A 16,543-nucleotide genomic window follows, 5' to 3' on the forward strand; every position below is an offset into this window, starting at 1 on the left:
TGAGAAAGCTGCTCAGGCAGAGACGATCATTGCTTTAGAAGTCATTATGCACAACTACTTAAACCAGGTATTAGAATAATTCTCAGATAAAACATACAACTTGGTTATTAAAGAAAATGATGTCCATAATCATAGTTGGACAGGAAATGAAGGAAAATAGTGATCTTTGCTTCTATTGATAGATTTACTAAATTAGATTAACTACAGAACAGCTTACGTGTGCAAATATTTGTTTTCCCGGGCATTGCTCTCTGACTCTTCACTCTTAGGTTCCCCAGTTGTTTTCAAAGTCACCTATATGTGGAATGTTTCATTCTGCTGTCATAAAGAATATTTCCTCTTCCAAGTTGTTTGTCTCCCTGAGCTTTTTGATGTTAAAGGAATGAGAGAAGAACTTCATTTAGGAACTGAAGCCACCATCCAACAATAAAGGAAAAGGTACTGGTGTCTGGGGTGGCAATATTTCCTTATCTAGCACTATCTAGCACATTGGATACTGCTTGGATATGTACATGACTCTGCTGGGCTGCCACCTCTCCTGTGGCTTGAACTGTGTCTCCCTGGGTCTCTCTAGCATTTGCATGATGTTCCTGAAAGTTCTGCAGGCAGACCTGCACTGAAGACGAAGACATCTGCTAGGAATTTCCTCTCACAATAGATGCTTCTGTGGTGACCTTTCTGGTTGGCATGAAAGCTTCAGATTGTGTCTGCTTCTTACTTGGAAGAGTTTTATTTGAAGTCTTTCACACATAGATGTGCTGATGTGAGCTCTGAAAATACAGGAGCTTTGAGAAACACCTGAGAATTAAGCCTGTAGAAAACTTGATTTTACCTGGGCCACAAGGACCATTAGATTTACTACAGCTTAGAGCTTATATCCGCTAGCAGGCTATCCTTTGTTCAGAGTGTTTTCTATTCTTAGAAAGAGTGTCCCAGTTCCTTTTCAATTGCTTTGATGAAACACCATGACCAAGGAAACGTACAAAAGAAAGCATTTAGTTTAGAACCCATAGTTGCAGAGGATTTAAGTTCATGGCCACCATGGTGGGGAACATGGCAGCATGGCTCTAGAGCTGTTGGTGAGAGGTTACATCCAGATCCACACAGGGGAGGCAGAGAGAGCTGACTGGGGATGGCATGGGCTTTTGAAACCTCAAAGCCCACTCCCAGTGACATACTTTCAACAAGGCTACACCCCCTGCTCCTTCCCAAATAGTTCCCCTGTATTGTAACCAAGTATTCAAACATGAGCCTTTGGAGCCATTCTCATTCAAACCACCACAAGGGGTATAAATACATTACTCCATTTGAGAACACAGTCTGTATGTTGGCATGTTGGTCATATAACATCTGCAGCTCAATTACATAGTGTTTTCAAGTCAGTTCTTCATAAACTTATGGACTATGAACATTATGGCAAACCCTCCTTATTGGATGTCAATCTTCTATCTGCCCCCTCCCGCCATTTTCACTCATCCTTTCTCAAAAACATCAACATTTATGAATAATGTGCAGCAGATTCCTCACCTCCTCTTGCCCACTAATCCTCAATTTCAAATTCCAGTCAACAGACACCATTCATTATTCATGAATGTCTAATGTGTCTTTTCAATTCCATTGCTTCTGTGTCATGTGAATACAAATGGTGGAATGTATATTGTTACTGTTTTCTCCTGAAGTGAAATTTATCTCTCTCTCTCTCTCTCTCTCTCTCTCTCTCTCGTGTGTGTGTGTGTGTGTGTGTGATGTGTGATTCTCTTCTGTATGCTGTGAATATGTTTTATTACCATTGCTTAATAAATAAAGCTGTTTCAGTCAATGGTTTAGCATAACAAAGCCAGGTGGGAAATCCAAACAGAGATATAGAGAGAGAGTAGGAAGAGTCAAGGAGATACCATGTAGCTGCCAAAAGAGAAAGACTGGAAAACCTTACCAGCAGGCCACAGCCTTGTGACAATACATAGATTAATAGAAATGAGTTAATAAAAGATATAATAACTACCTAGGAAAATGTCTGAACTATTGACCAAACAGTGTTGTAATGCATATAGTTTCTGTGTAATTACTCAGGTCTGAGCACACATGTGCTTGTGTGCATGTCCATATGCATCAATGTGAGTAGAGCCAGGGAAAAAATCTAGCCAAGAAAGGAAAAGATAGGTGCTGAGGAGAGCAGAGGGAAGGCAAAAGGAAATGAACAGCGTGGAGAGGCATGGAGGTGAGGTGGGAGAGATGAGGGACAGGAACTTACTAAAACACACTTTCCTTGAAAATGCCATGATCATATTTAATGTCCTGTCTGCTAACTTAAAAATAAATAAATAGACAAAAAATTATGTGTACTGTTTTGCATCTCCCTTTTCTGCTTCCTGTGTTGTGGAGATTTTCTACACAATTTCTTCCTATGTCTGACCACACAGCACTCTGTCTTACACATGTCCTAGTTTAAATGATTTTCTATAGATGAAGATTTTCCTTACTTTGCTGCTGCTAATGCTTTTGCACTCGAGAGTAAGAACACATCGTTTCTCATTTCTCACACATGCAAATTTATTCTGTAGAAAAAATTCCCAGAAGTAGAGTTCCTACTGAGAAGTCAATGCAGTTATACTTCATAGAACTTTGCGAAATGACTTTGATAATTATAACTATGTATCATTTTGCAGGCAATGTGTAAGGCATCGATCCCCCACAGATCCACAAACAGAGTATAATGGCGCTCTTGAAATTTGTGTAGAGTAATTGAGGTGGATATTTTAATATCCATCACTTCAATACAAGTAGTACTGAACACATTTGAAGTTTCAAAACCACTTACAGGTTGCTTTTTATAAATTTTTTGTTCAAATGCTTAAACACACTTCATACTTTATACCTCTTTCCTGATGTCTTGTGGGTTTCTGCCTCACCAATTTACAGGCTCTCCATATATTAAAGGAAATTAAACTGGTTTTGTCTGTAACATAATTTTTACATACTGTTTCCCAGTAAGCTTTTTATGTTTATCATCACTTATGAATTGCATTTTGACAGAATTATCCAGGAGTTTTATCATCCAGTTTTTCTTCTACTATGCTAGTTTATGTATACTTGCTTTGGAGGATTCAAAGCAAGGCCTTTCCACACCAGTATGTCACAGGAATTCACTCATCCACATCATCTTCACATAAAAAAGTCTACATTTTTACATTTAAAACTTTGTTTGATATTTATCTTATATGGCACATGTCATTGATACAATTTTATTTTTCCAAATAGTAGCAAGTTATCCAAGAACTTTTTCTTGACTTGAGATGATGTCTTCACAGTTAATTTAGTTTCTGGTCACATTTGGGTGTTTCTAGGATTTCTACTCTACTGGTATTCCTGACTACGACCCACTAACTATTAATACTGTATCAGTTAGAAATCTCCAGAGAATTAGAACAAAACAAACAGCCCGTACATATAGAAATTAACTGTTACGGAGGCCCACACAGTTAGGGAGGATGAGAAATCTCACCTTCAACCTGTGTGACCCAGAGACCCAGGAGAGCGATCAATACAGGTCAAATCCTGAAAGCTAATACCATCAATCCCAGACTCAATCTAAAGACCGAGAAATCAGAACCATCCAAAGCAGCAGACAGAGGATGCCCTGTCCTCATGTCCCGCAGTGAGGCAGAGTGCGAATGCATCTTTCTTGACATTTTTTTATCTTTCAAGCCATCAGTGCATCCGAGGATGCAGTCTTCTCTGGGAAGGTGGTCCACTGGCTCCAATACTAACGTCTTCTAGATATACCTTCCCTTACGCTGTCAGAAATAATGCTTGACCTGACAGCTGGACATCCAGAAGCTCAGTGAAGCTGTTCCTTAACCCTGTTTTCAGAGGCTTTACACATCTGCTCCCACTGTCTCCGCCCATCCTTGGTAAAGTTTTTCTGGCGATTGTGATATACATCTGTAACCGTTAGAGCCAGACTGAACAGTGTTTATTTTAAAGTCAAATCTACTAAATACTTTTCCTGGCCTTTGGGCAGGCAGTTAGGCATCAACTGCAAAGAACCAGGAACATTGCATTTTATCATTCCTCTATGCCAGATTTCCTTCTTTGAAGTTTAACATGATTTTTCCAAGATATTTTTTTTTGCTGGTATCACATAAATAGAATAATCTTTTCTTCAATTTTGTCTTTAAACTCTTTTCTTTGCAAATATGTAAATTCTTAAGCCATATATTTATTAAAATATATACCCTTGTGATGTGACTTTTATTGAGGCAACCCAAAGAAATGTTCTTTATCCCAGTAAAGGAACCAAAGACAGACAAAAGAAATGATTCCTCCCAAGCATAACTGTGAGCCTCTGAGTTGACTGGCATCGCTTACAGAAGTCCATGTGACTCAGGCAGCTGCATCTCCCAATAGCTCACCACTGATAGGAACTGGGCTTCCCGAATCCCCACATAACCTTCAGGTGCCTCCATTGTCCATCTGTCTGTCTCCTCTCCCCAACAGGTGCTTTACTGCTCGCATGATTTTGCCTCCCCTAAGTTTCAGGAGCTTCCTGAGTCCTGGAAATTCCATGGGAGCTTTGTAAAGCCATGGGGCCTTCCTTCTCTCTCCAGAAGTGAATGCTTCAGTCCTGAGCAGTAATGCACAACCTCCCCAATACCACAACCCTTTAACACAAATTCCTCATGTTGTGGTGACTATAATGCTTTTGGCCCTTTAAGGGGCAAGCCACGCCCACTCCCAGCGACCCCTGACCTCTCCCCACCATCTTGGATCTCTCTCTTACTGTCCTTCTTGGGGTTGCGCCTGTCTCCCGTTTCCCTCTCTCTTCTCTTCCTCCTCCTCCTCCTCTCTCTCTCTCTCTCTCTCTCTCTCTCTCTCTCTCTCTCTCTCCCCCCCCCTCTGCTCCCTTCCACTTTTCTCTCCATAACCCCCTGAATAAATATTTCAATCACACTCTACATGTTGTGTCTATCCATGTCTCTGCTTTCTGCCTACCTGCCATGTATCTGCCTGCCGCCACATGGCCCGCTTGTCGGGACCCACAGCCAGTCTCGGACAGGTGGATCGCCAGTTGCTCTCCCAGGATGTGTGGATTTTAAAGTATAAAAGTGACCTCCAACCATGAAGTTATTTTCATTGCTACACCATAAATGTGATTTTGCTACTGTCATGAATCATAATATAAATATCTGATGTGCAGGGTGTCTCATATGTGATCCCTGTGAAAGGCTAGTTTGACTCCCTGGTGGGGTCATGACCCACATGTTATGAACCTTTGGTCTGGAGGAAAAAGCTGTGTAACAATCTCATTATCCTTTTCTATGTGTGCCGGTTTTGACGTTGTCTGCTGGGTTTTCCAAGTATGAAATCATAGCATTTTCAGAGTAATGGTTTTCCTGTGCCTTCCAATTTGTCTAGTTGTGTTGGCTGGTAGCCTCATTCCAGTATTACGTAGTGGTAGTTATATAAGGTAGTGTAGTAGGAGGAGTGGGCCGCATCCCACCGCCCAGCTAACTTAACCCCCCCGAAATAACCACACAGAAATTGTATTAATTAAATTACTGCCTGGCCCATTATAGCTAGTCTCTTCTTGGCCAACTCCTATATCCCAATCCAACCCATTTCCACCAATCTGTGCAATGCCACAAGGTCGTGGCTTGCGGGGAAAGATTTATCGTGTCTGACTCTGGCGACTCCATGGCGGTTCTCTGTCTGCCCTTTTTCCCAGCATTCCATTCTGTCTACTCCGCCTACCTAAGTCTGCCCGATCAAAAGGTCAAGGCAGTTTCTTTATTCAACCAATGAAAGTAACATATAGTCAGAAGGACCTTCTACACCAAGGACTTTCTGGCGGAATAGAACCTCTAGCATTTGTATTCATACATTATAAAAGCAGTTATAAAGTTGCCTTATACTCTAAGCCAGCTCACTAGATTGGCTTAAATAGGAGGGACCGTGTAGTCCAACCATGGCTGTCTGCAAACTGAAGACAATAAGAACTTGATAGTTACTCAATCTACAAAGTTGGAGGCTTCCATGGTCTCAGTCTCGTGCTGAATGAAATCCTAGCAGATTTCCTAGAGAGCCAGTGGCCTTCACCCTACAATTGAAACTGGAAGAAGCTGAAGTCTGATATCAGGTTTTAAAAAAATGGCAGTAACTACACAATAGCAACAGCCATGGGGTTGAGAGTGGATTGGAGGCCAGTGGTAGAGCACTTGCCTAACAAGTGTGAGGCTCTACGTTCAATTTAAAAAAGGATGGAAAAGACAGAGAGAGAGAGAGAGAGACAGAGGGTGGGATACACACTCCAGTAGAAGTGAAAGCAGGCAAGCAACACTGTTTTCCCACTGGGCCATGTGCTGAAGAGTGCTCTGAGTAAAGACCATCTCCCCCAAGGTAATCTTTGTTGAAAACGCCCAAGCAACCAGTCTCTTAGTTGAGTGCAGGTCCCATCAAGTTGATCAGAAGAGTTAATCATCACATGGTGACAGTGGGAACCCTTATTCTGCGAGAGACACTAATGAGGATGACTCCAACCCTCCCCATTGATAACACTTCCTTGTAGAACAAGATTTAATTTGTTATATTAAGGAAGCATTCATCTACTCATTTTTCTTTCTTATTTCAAAATCAAAAATAGATATTGATTTTTGCCAGGTTCTTTCTCTGGGTGACCAAGTAAATAGTCTATTAGTATAACTGTGTGAGTGGGTTTATGTGTATGAAATCATCGGTGTCTTGAGCAGTAGTTCTCAACCTTCCTAATACTATGACCTGATGTAGGATTCCCCCCACCTATAGGCTGAGATTACCATTGATAAATAAAGAAACTGTTTTGGACCTATAGCAAAGCAAAACTTAGCTGGGCAGAGAAAACTAAACTGGATACTGGGAGAAAGAAGGGTGGAGTCAAGGAGAAGTCATGTAGCCCTGCTGGAGACAGACACCAGAACTTTAGCCACAGTCATGTGGCAATACACCGATTACTATAAATGGGTTAAATTAATATGTAAGAGTTAACAAATAAGAAGTTAGAGCTAATGGGCCAAGCTGTGATTTAATTAATACAGTTTCTGAGGGGTTATTTTGGGTCTGAGCTGCTAGGTGGCCGCGAAACATATAAGCAAGCCTCCTTACAACAATGACCTTTAAATACAGTTCCTTATATTGTGGTGACCACAACCATAATATTGTTTTATTGTTCATAAACTGCAATTTTGCTACTGTTATAAATTGTAACACAAATATTTTTTTGAAATGGAGGTTTGTCAGAAGGGTTGTGACCCACAGGGTGAGAACCACTGTTTTAAAGTCAAGCTGTGCTTACCTTGTCACCTTTCAATGTGGATCTGGACTCTGCTTGGTAATATGCTGGAAGACAGAGATGAGCATTTTATAGTAACCTTTTTACATAGTCTTAGCAGGATTGATCTGTACTTTTTCTGTCTGTTTTACTTCTTGATTTGTCTAAGAATGACAGAAATTGGAATGCTATACCAAGGAGTGTCAATTCTGAGGTATCCATCAAATTCACAGAGAGCTTCTATCTGACAGAGTTACTCACAGATATTAGTTTATTCTAGTCTGTTTCTTCTACAAACCCTCAAATTTTGCTTTCCAGTGTGGTTGGATTATATGAGGTACTACGTTCCCACATGTGGAAAGAGTAATGGTGAGCAGTGTATCGTCAGTGTTTGGAGATCCAACCCTGCAAGTCCCACACATTCCCTTACTTAAATTCTAGCTAGGCTGTGAGATGGTCCAGTGGGCAGAGGAGTTTCCACACCGACCTGGTAACCTGAGTTTGAGTACAGGATCCCACAAGGTAACAGGAGAGAAACAACACTGTAGAGTGGCCCAGGGTCCTTTACACACACACCAAGGCCCCCTAGCAGCCGCACTCTTATGTACACACACCAGTAAATAAATAAAATCAATTCATCAATTAACATTTCAAAATAGCACGAACTTAATCATGTGTCATGTCTAACTACAAGGGAAAATCTGGGCACTCACGGCCACAGAACCAAATGTGTTATCACAAAAGAAGAGGAGCCTTTCTTAGGAATTTAGCAGGCTTTACTACGGGCCCCCTTAACTTTGCTTCATCAGAAGAACCTGGAACTAATCTTTCTCTTTTTTATTTTGCACTCTAAATAAATAGATTTAAAAGTTCCTGTATTTTTCATTTTGTTAGAATTCCCTGAATAATCTGATCCTAAAACTTCTGCAAATACTTGGCATCCTTTTTTCTAAATCCTGAATTAATTTTTTATTTACCTCAGAGTCATTATTGACAAGAGGAAATGCACATAAATTTGGTTTTGTTTCCATCATGGCTTAATTTGCAACCAGCAGGCCACATGAAACTAGACATTCAAAAGATGTGTTGGGTGTAGTGTCCATGACAGATGGAGATCAGAAGAAACACGAGCAGGCAGGAAAAAACTTCAGAGCGTGGGGTGGCTTGGCCATGGGAGGAAGGAAAGGAGAGAATTTGGATTTGAAGCATTTCATCATCCTCTGGAACTCTGAAGAAGTCAGGTTCAGTCTACAAGGCTCACCAGAACAAAGACTGTGTGGTCTAGAAGGCTCACACTGCAGAAACAGCCAGGCTTTAATGGGCCCGCCATGCCAAGCCAAGCCTAACTGTAATGCCACAGCAAAAGATTCATCGTGGAAAGAGTAACAGCCACCACACACATGCCACAGTTGCAAGCCAGGCCTAACTGTAATGCCACAGCGAAAGATTCACCGTGGAAGGAGTAACAGCCACCACACGCATGCCACAGTGTTTTTATTCAAATACAGTCTACATACAGAAATACGCAGATCCTGGGTGTACACAGTAAACGAGTCTGGGCGAGTTTCTAAATCTACTGACACCACCTGAAACAAAATGGAACATGTTTCACACAAAGCAGTTGCCTTTGTCCTTAGATCCAGTCAACCACACTTCCTTCTGCTCACCATGCCCTGCTACCCACCCCCACAGAGGCACTGAGGCACCCTCTGCTCTGCTTTTTGCTGTGGTTTATTTTGCCTGCTCTGGAGTCCATACAAATGGGGTCAGACCATAAGTTCAGTTCCGCTTCTAGCCTCTAATGAAGGACAATATAGTCTATACTCATACGTGTTATTGTGTGTGTCAGTACTTTTCAATTCTTTATATCCATGGTACAAAATAAGGAACCATTTGTTTATATTTATAATTTGTCTTCTTGTGAACTTTTGGTTTTCTCCAGTTGTTGCCTAATATAGATAATGTTATTGTCAACATTTTAAACCAATTTTATGGACATGTGTTTTCATTAATCTTTGGTCAATATCTTGAAATAGGATTGTCAGTTCACATGGTCATTGCATATTAACTTTATGAGAAATAACAGTTTTCTCACTAAATTGCAATATTTCTCATACAAACATCTGGCTATGTTTTGGGTGATGTTGAATTGAATCTACATACCACTTGGTAGTAAACCAGCATCATTTAAAAAATGTTATTTTTATTTAGGTGTCTGTATGTGTAAGAGAGAATCTGCTACATGGGTGCAGGCACTGGTAGGAGCCAGGAGATGTGCACAGGATGGAGGCCCATTAATATCCTGTCATGGAAAAGGGAGAAGCTCATGGGGCCCATCCTTCTTGAGGATGTGTGTTGTGGAATATTCCTTTGCACTATGTAAAGATGTCATTGTGATTGGTTTAGTAAAAAGATAAGTGGCCAATAGCTAGGCAGGATTTCCAGACATAGAGGCCACTAGGAAGAAGAAGGGCAGAGTGGCAAGGATATGCAGAGGAAGCGTGACATGTAGGCGATGAGGTAACAAGCCATGAGCCATGAGACAGCACGTAAATTAATAGAAATGGGTTAATTTAAGTTATAAGAGCTAGTTAGAAACAAGCCTAAGCTATCGGCCCAGCTCTCATAATTTACATCTCCATGTCATTATTTGGGAGCTGGCAGGTGAGACAGAAAAGTCTGCCTACAGATGTATATGGGCAATTAATGGCTAATGGGGGAAAGAGACAGTCTTGTCAGTCTTGTAGCTACTAGGATGGCGCCGTGGTACTAAATCAAACCCTCCCTCACGCTACTGTAAACAACTATAACTAGGTCACACACACACATTCACACTCACACACATAGAAAGGGGCTAATTGGGATGAGGAAGTGATTGTACCAATGAGAAAAAGAGGGAGACAAGACAATAATGAGTGGTAAATATGGCTGCAAACACGCTGTAAATATGAATGAAAATGTCACAGTGAAGCATCGTACTATGCATATTTAACATATGTTAATAAAACATTTAAAATTATACTTATTTATAAAAGTATTTTCATAGGTTCTCTTCATTATTTTTGTTAGTTTACAAATGTATATATCTGTGATATAGCACATGATTTAAAACAAGTATGCCTTGCAGGGTAGCCAAACTAAGGCAGTTACCACTCCCAAATTTTTGGTTTGTAGTGAGAAAAAAAATCCACTCTCACAATTTCCAGGTATCCACTGTTGTTAATTACAGCCACCATGCCGTGAAGCAGGCCTTTTGAATTTATTTTCCAAATCTAACTAAAATGTTGCATTCTCTGACCTACACTTCCCGTGTTGTCTGCCAGCCTCTGGTAGCCACCCATCACTCTTTGCTTCCATGATCTACTTTTTAAGCTCCATGTATAAGTGGCATAGAGTATTTTCTGGAAAACCAACTCCTACCGCAGGCTGTCTTCTGACCTCCAGCCCATGCCCAGCCCCTACAAATAATTTTTCTTGTACTCAGCTCAACACGTTGGCCACTGCTCATCAACTCAGTATATCTGACGCTGGGTTCTAAGGGTAAAGGCGGTACCATTCTTTGTGACACAGAAATGCTGCTCCCTTCAGATAGATCTGGAAAATGCAATTAGAATTTGCTTCTTTGTGAAAATCATATGCAAATTCCAATATATTATAACTTCGGAGAATCGTGAAGACTTTTATAGAAAAAAAAAGAGCTTCCTCTTTCCATTTCAGGAAAAAAAAAAGAAAACGAAAGAAAGCACCCATTTGTCCTTTACCATCTGGGTGGGGGTGGAAACAATCAGCTAAAATTAAAATTAAAATCCTATTGTACGGAGAACTCCAGAACTCTGACTTACCCAGTCTAAGAAAATACCACAAAAGCTTATTAGAATCGGGTGACTTGGTATAAAAGCATAAAGAATTGGGTTTTAGCTCCATCCGCTCACAGCCCCACCCTATGGCTCTATCAGCCTGGGCTAGGGAGACTAGCTCTTTGATCCCTTCCCTTTTAAAGTGACCAAAGCGCTCTCCCTTTGAGTGCATGGTCAAATTCTCACCCTGTAACTAGGATTTTATTTCTATTGGTAGTTGACATGGGTATTTATGAAGGAAACTTATAAATACAATTTCTTTTGTGTTTTATGTTTTCTAATGTCTAAATTTTAAAAGCCGTGGCCGTCTTTACCCTTTCCTGTCACTAAAATGTTTCTCAGTCAGAGAGGGCCTATCTTCCCGTGCAGAGTAAATTGACTCCCGTTAACTCCCGCCTCAAAGTGAGAATCTGAACTGCTTACGGGATTAGAGTTGTCTTCTTAACTTAGAGGTATTCCTGACAGCTCATAGTGGAATTACTCAGGATCAATCCATTAACACCATTTCCTGCCCTTTAAACTGGCACACTCCCAGGAAAGCAGCCTTGGCTGAGTAGTTCAAGGGCATTTTTAAGGCGCTTCCAAAATGCTTTGAAATGCTAATATAAATATCGTTTAAGGATTCAGAAGGGGTGCTGGAGGCCAAGCAGCAACACATTACTGGTCACACAAAGAGCTGAAAGCCAGTGGGGACCTGCTGCTTTGTTTCCTCCTTGCCACTTAGTCTGCCTGCTCTTGCTCTGTGTGGCAATTCAAATCAAAGGAAACTGAAAAGGACCCTGCGCTGCTGCCCTCCGCAAGCAGGGAGATGTCATCTTATTTCCTATGCAACCCCAGAGCCCCCTCACCTTGGAGCCCTTCAAATGCTCGTTGATGGCGTACTCCGCACGGCCCGTGGTCTATCAAACAAATGTCAGGGCAGAAGTCTTGAAAAGCAAGATTCAAACTGTGCCATAAGGCATCGCACTATCTCCAGGGAACCTACTGGGAATTTGACAGCAAATTGGTAACACCGACAACCTGGAAACTACAATGCTTACTCCCGCTGCCGCTGGCAGGTGCTTGCGGAATATGCAGTCGGCCTCCCTCTCCAGCAATGCTCTCACGGGCCGCCAGAACGATCCTGAAGACAACTGGAACCTGTCGCTTCCCTTACCCTCTTCTCTCAAACTTAAGCAGCCACCAATGCTTTTAACTGGGAAACAAGTACATGAATACATGTAGAAATGCAAACAATTCAGAAATGAACTCAGGGGGCCTTCTCGTTTCCCATCTTACCATCTTCCAGCTTTGCTCCCGCTCTTAAATCAACGCCAGAAGGCTCGTTAGGGTTTCCTTTTCCTCTTGGCCTCTTATCATTGAGGAATATTAACTTAAATAGTTCGTTGTGATCCTAACTTGTATTTAGAAACTTCTTTCCCCTTACAACTTTCCCTTTGAGGGGGGGCATATGTGTGTGGTATACACCCATGTCTACTCATGTTTTGTGAGTGTGCAAGTGCACTTGGAGGCCAGGGTTAGGATGTTTTCTTCCATTGCATTCTGTTTAATTTCCCGAGGCAGTCTCACTGAACCCAGGACGTGTTTATTAGACTGGAATAGCCAGCTTGTACCCAGAGAATCCATCTCCACCTTCTAAGTAAGGGACAGGGTTACAGTGAGATGCCATGCCTGCCTGGCTTTTATGTGGATGCTTCAGTCCTGGGGCTTATGTGACAAGTGCTTTACCTACTAAGCCATCTCCCCAGGCCATAAAAATATAAATTATGGTTTGTATTTAGACAGAATTGGATTAGGTCTCAAGGAAAAGTGCCTAACTTACTGTAAAGGGTCAGAGAGCACAGCGAGGTGGTATCAATGCCAAGAACATGAGCTGGACTTTTCTGGGAATTGCCGAGGAACCAGACACTGTTCCGAGTGTCTTTTAAGATTTTCTATGAAGTTCTTACAGGTAAAAATTTCAAAAAAGTAGCATTTGTATCATTAATGCCTCTATGCATAACACGATAAGATTTTGAATTTGTGTGTTTCTTATAGATTTATTTGATACAGCATAACCAGGACTGAGAAAAATGAGGTGACTAAGATCCCTTGGAACTTGAGAATATCACAACAACGAAATTCAGTGGATTGATAAAGTTCCAGAGCCACGCGGTGGTCCATCCGTCTCCAAGGTGAAGGCTTCAGGGCTCAGCAGCATCTTTCAGACTTTTGCCATCTGTGTACTGTTGCCCAGTAACCACCTCATTCGCACCGTCGGGACCAGTGATGGTCTCCCTTTCGACAGCTGCCTCCATTTTAAAGGAAACAGTTCCATCACACGAACGCAGAAACGCAATCAACCGAGAGAAGGTGTACTAAGTGGGAAAGAGCATCCAATAAAGAACTCTCATTCAATTCCGGCTGCTGTAACTCACTGACACATCCAAGCAAGAGGCCTATAATTTCTGTTAAAGAGCAAGTCAGTGTCAGCTTGTTTCTTCTTTAAGCAGAATCCTAGTGGTGGAAGGACTGGAGAAGCTAGACCTGAATTAGGACTAAACCTTCTCACTAAACTTTTCCAGTAGATTAGTCCCAGGTGTCAGCTCAGTTTCCTATGAGCTGTGATAGTTTTCACACATCCCTGTGACATGCATTCCAGCATATCCCGTGAAAGATTCCAGAGCAATTTGGATATTCTACTTAGTTTGGAATCTCGGAAAGAATATTATTTCACTCTCAAGACACGTCCCAAGGTGCCTGCTCAGCAGCAGAAGACAATACTAAGTTGATGAGCACAGAAATTATTACCCCAAAGCTTGCTGTCAGAAGGCAGATACTAGTGAATGCAGTACGGACCTAGTGCGCTGGCTGATTTTATCTCAACTTGACTCAAGCCAGAGTCATCTGAGAGGAGGGAACCTCAACTGAGAAAATTCCTCCGTAAATTCTGGCACTAGGTCATAAGTTCCGGCTGTTGGCAAGAAAATGTAAGGCAAAATGCCTTAATTAGTGATTGACGTGGGAGAGCCCAGTCCACTGTTGGTGATGTCATCCCTGGGCTGGTGATCATAGGTTCTATAAGAAAGCAGGCTGAACAAGCCATGGGAAGCAAACCAGTAAGCAGCACCCTCCATGGCCTCTGTGTCAGTTCCTGCCTCCAGTTCCTGCCCTGTTTGAGTCCTGTCCTCACTGCTTTTGATGCTTTTGATGTTATATGGAAGTGAGTGAAATAAACCCTTTCCTCCCCAGCTTGCTTTTGGCCATGGTGTTTCATTGCAGCAATGGTTACCCTAGGACACCTAGGAAGCACAATTAAGGTCAAGGTCATACTGCATCTTGTCTGACCTTAAAGAGATCAGTCCATCAGATATTCTAACAATCTGCCTAAAGCAGAAAATATTACACACACCCCAATAGGGGGGATATGGATTAATGGATTAATAGGAGACATACAGACATAACACTAAAACAATATTATCTGGGTCTAAAGTTACAGAGCTTTCCCTTTTTTCCAACTTATAAACAAACAAACAAACAAAAGCCAGGCATTTTTATCTTGCTCACTGGCAGAGCACTTGCTTAGCATGGACAAGACCCTGAGTTCAATCCCCACCATGGTAACAAAGCAAAGCACCTCAAAACTAAAACTGTTTACTTTCCTGACCTTAGGCACTATTAGTCTCAAATGCCACTTTGGTAATTAAACTACAGTAAAACTTGTGCTTATGATAAGCTGCCCATAAAACCTAGAAAACTTAGAGACTGGTTACCAGTTAGACCTCAGGAATAATAAAGTCCCTAAAAAGCAAAAAAAAAAAACTATATTAAATGTTATGTGGAATGACTTTCAACATGAGTAGCATCCAAGTAATTTTACAGCGCTAAGACTGACTTAGAACTGCTGTACACCAGCTCCAAGAAATCTAAGCTCACAGCGCCATCTACAGGCCAAGGCAAGAATATTAACACCGGCACACTATGAAATGCTGTTTTCTAATAAACTTACTTAAAATAAGAAAACTAAATTCAGTCTTATATAATTTATTTTCACATTTAATTCATGAAATACAATTTCTGTCAGCAAGTTAAAATATTCCTTCCAAATTTTTACTACCTAATATCCCGTTATTGTCAAAAACGACTAAAATCGGGGAAGTAGCTTTAAAAAAAATCAATACCCAACTTCTTTTGGATTTTGAGATTGCTGAAGTATGTGTGATGAGCAGTCTCGGTTGTCAACTTGATGAGATTGGAATCACCTGGAAGATAATCAACCTAGACACATACGCAAGGCATTATCTTGTTTAGAGAAAATGGGGTGGGAAGCCAGTCCCAGGGCTGTATAAAAAGGAGAATGTGAGTCGACAAGCATCCCCTGTTCTCTGATTCCTGACACAAGGTGACCAGTGCCCTCAAGGCTCCTGTTGCCATCATTTCCTTACCGTGACAGATTGTACCTTGGACCTGGGAGCCAAAATAAACCTTTCACCTTGAAGTTGCTTTTGTTAAGGTTTTTTTTATCACAGGAACAGAAAGGTAACCAAGGTGATAAGTAATGATTAGATAGATAGATAGATAGATAGATAGATAGATAGATAGATAGATAGATAGATAGATAGATAGATAGATGATGGATGGATGATGGATAGATGGATGGATGGATGGATGGATGGATGGATGGATGGATGGATAGATGATGGATAGATGGATGGATGGATGGATGGATAGAAAGATAGAGATAATTTTTAATTGAATACACATCATCTTACTTGAATGTCATCATCTTCTCTTCCAAATTTGTAGCTGCAAACACGTAACAGTGGTGGAGTGCCAGGTCCTTCTGATGACACCTTCACATCAGTTCTTGAGTGATATCTGTATTCATGTCCCCCTCCCATGAATGCTGATAGGGAAGCATGGGCACTGGAATATGCGATTGGAGCCAGGGTTCAAACTGGGGGAGTCAGTCCCCAGGAGACAGGTTTTATCAGCATGCAAATATGCTTCTCATTGGTGAGTCCAGCATTTGTAAAATGCATGGTTTGCTCCTGTAAAACAGGATTGTCTAAGGCTACTAAATTTCCATCAACATTCTTAGTAACTACATGCTTGCTACTACTTTGATTCAAGTCATTTTGCTTATGTTATTTATGGATGGAATGAACTGACTTCTATTTGCTCCATAATATACAAATAAACATGCTATTAAAAAATCATTTTACATTCCATTCAGGACTTTTTATTTTTATGGATTTTATTCCCTGGTGCTAATACTCCGTCAATGGGAAGGCTAGCATGGACATACAAAAACACCTCATTGCTGGTCTGTAATATCCCATAAGGCTTTTGAAACCACCACAATATGCTATCAGCAGTAAAATGATATTGGAGGTTTCCGGAT

The sequence above is a fragment of the Myodes glareolus genome, chromosome 19 (genome assembly GCF_982192425.1).
Source record: "Myodes glareolus chromosome 19, mMyoGla1.1, whole genome shotgun sequence".
NCBI lineage: Eukaryota > Metazoa > Chordata > Mammalia > Rodentia > Cricetidae > Myodes > Myodes glareolus.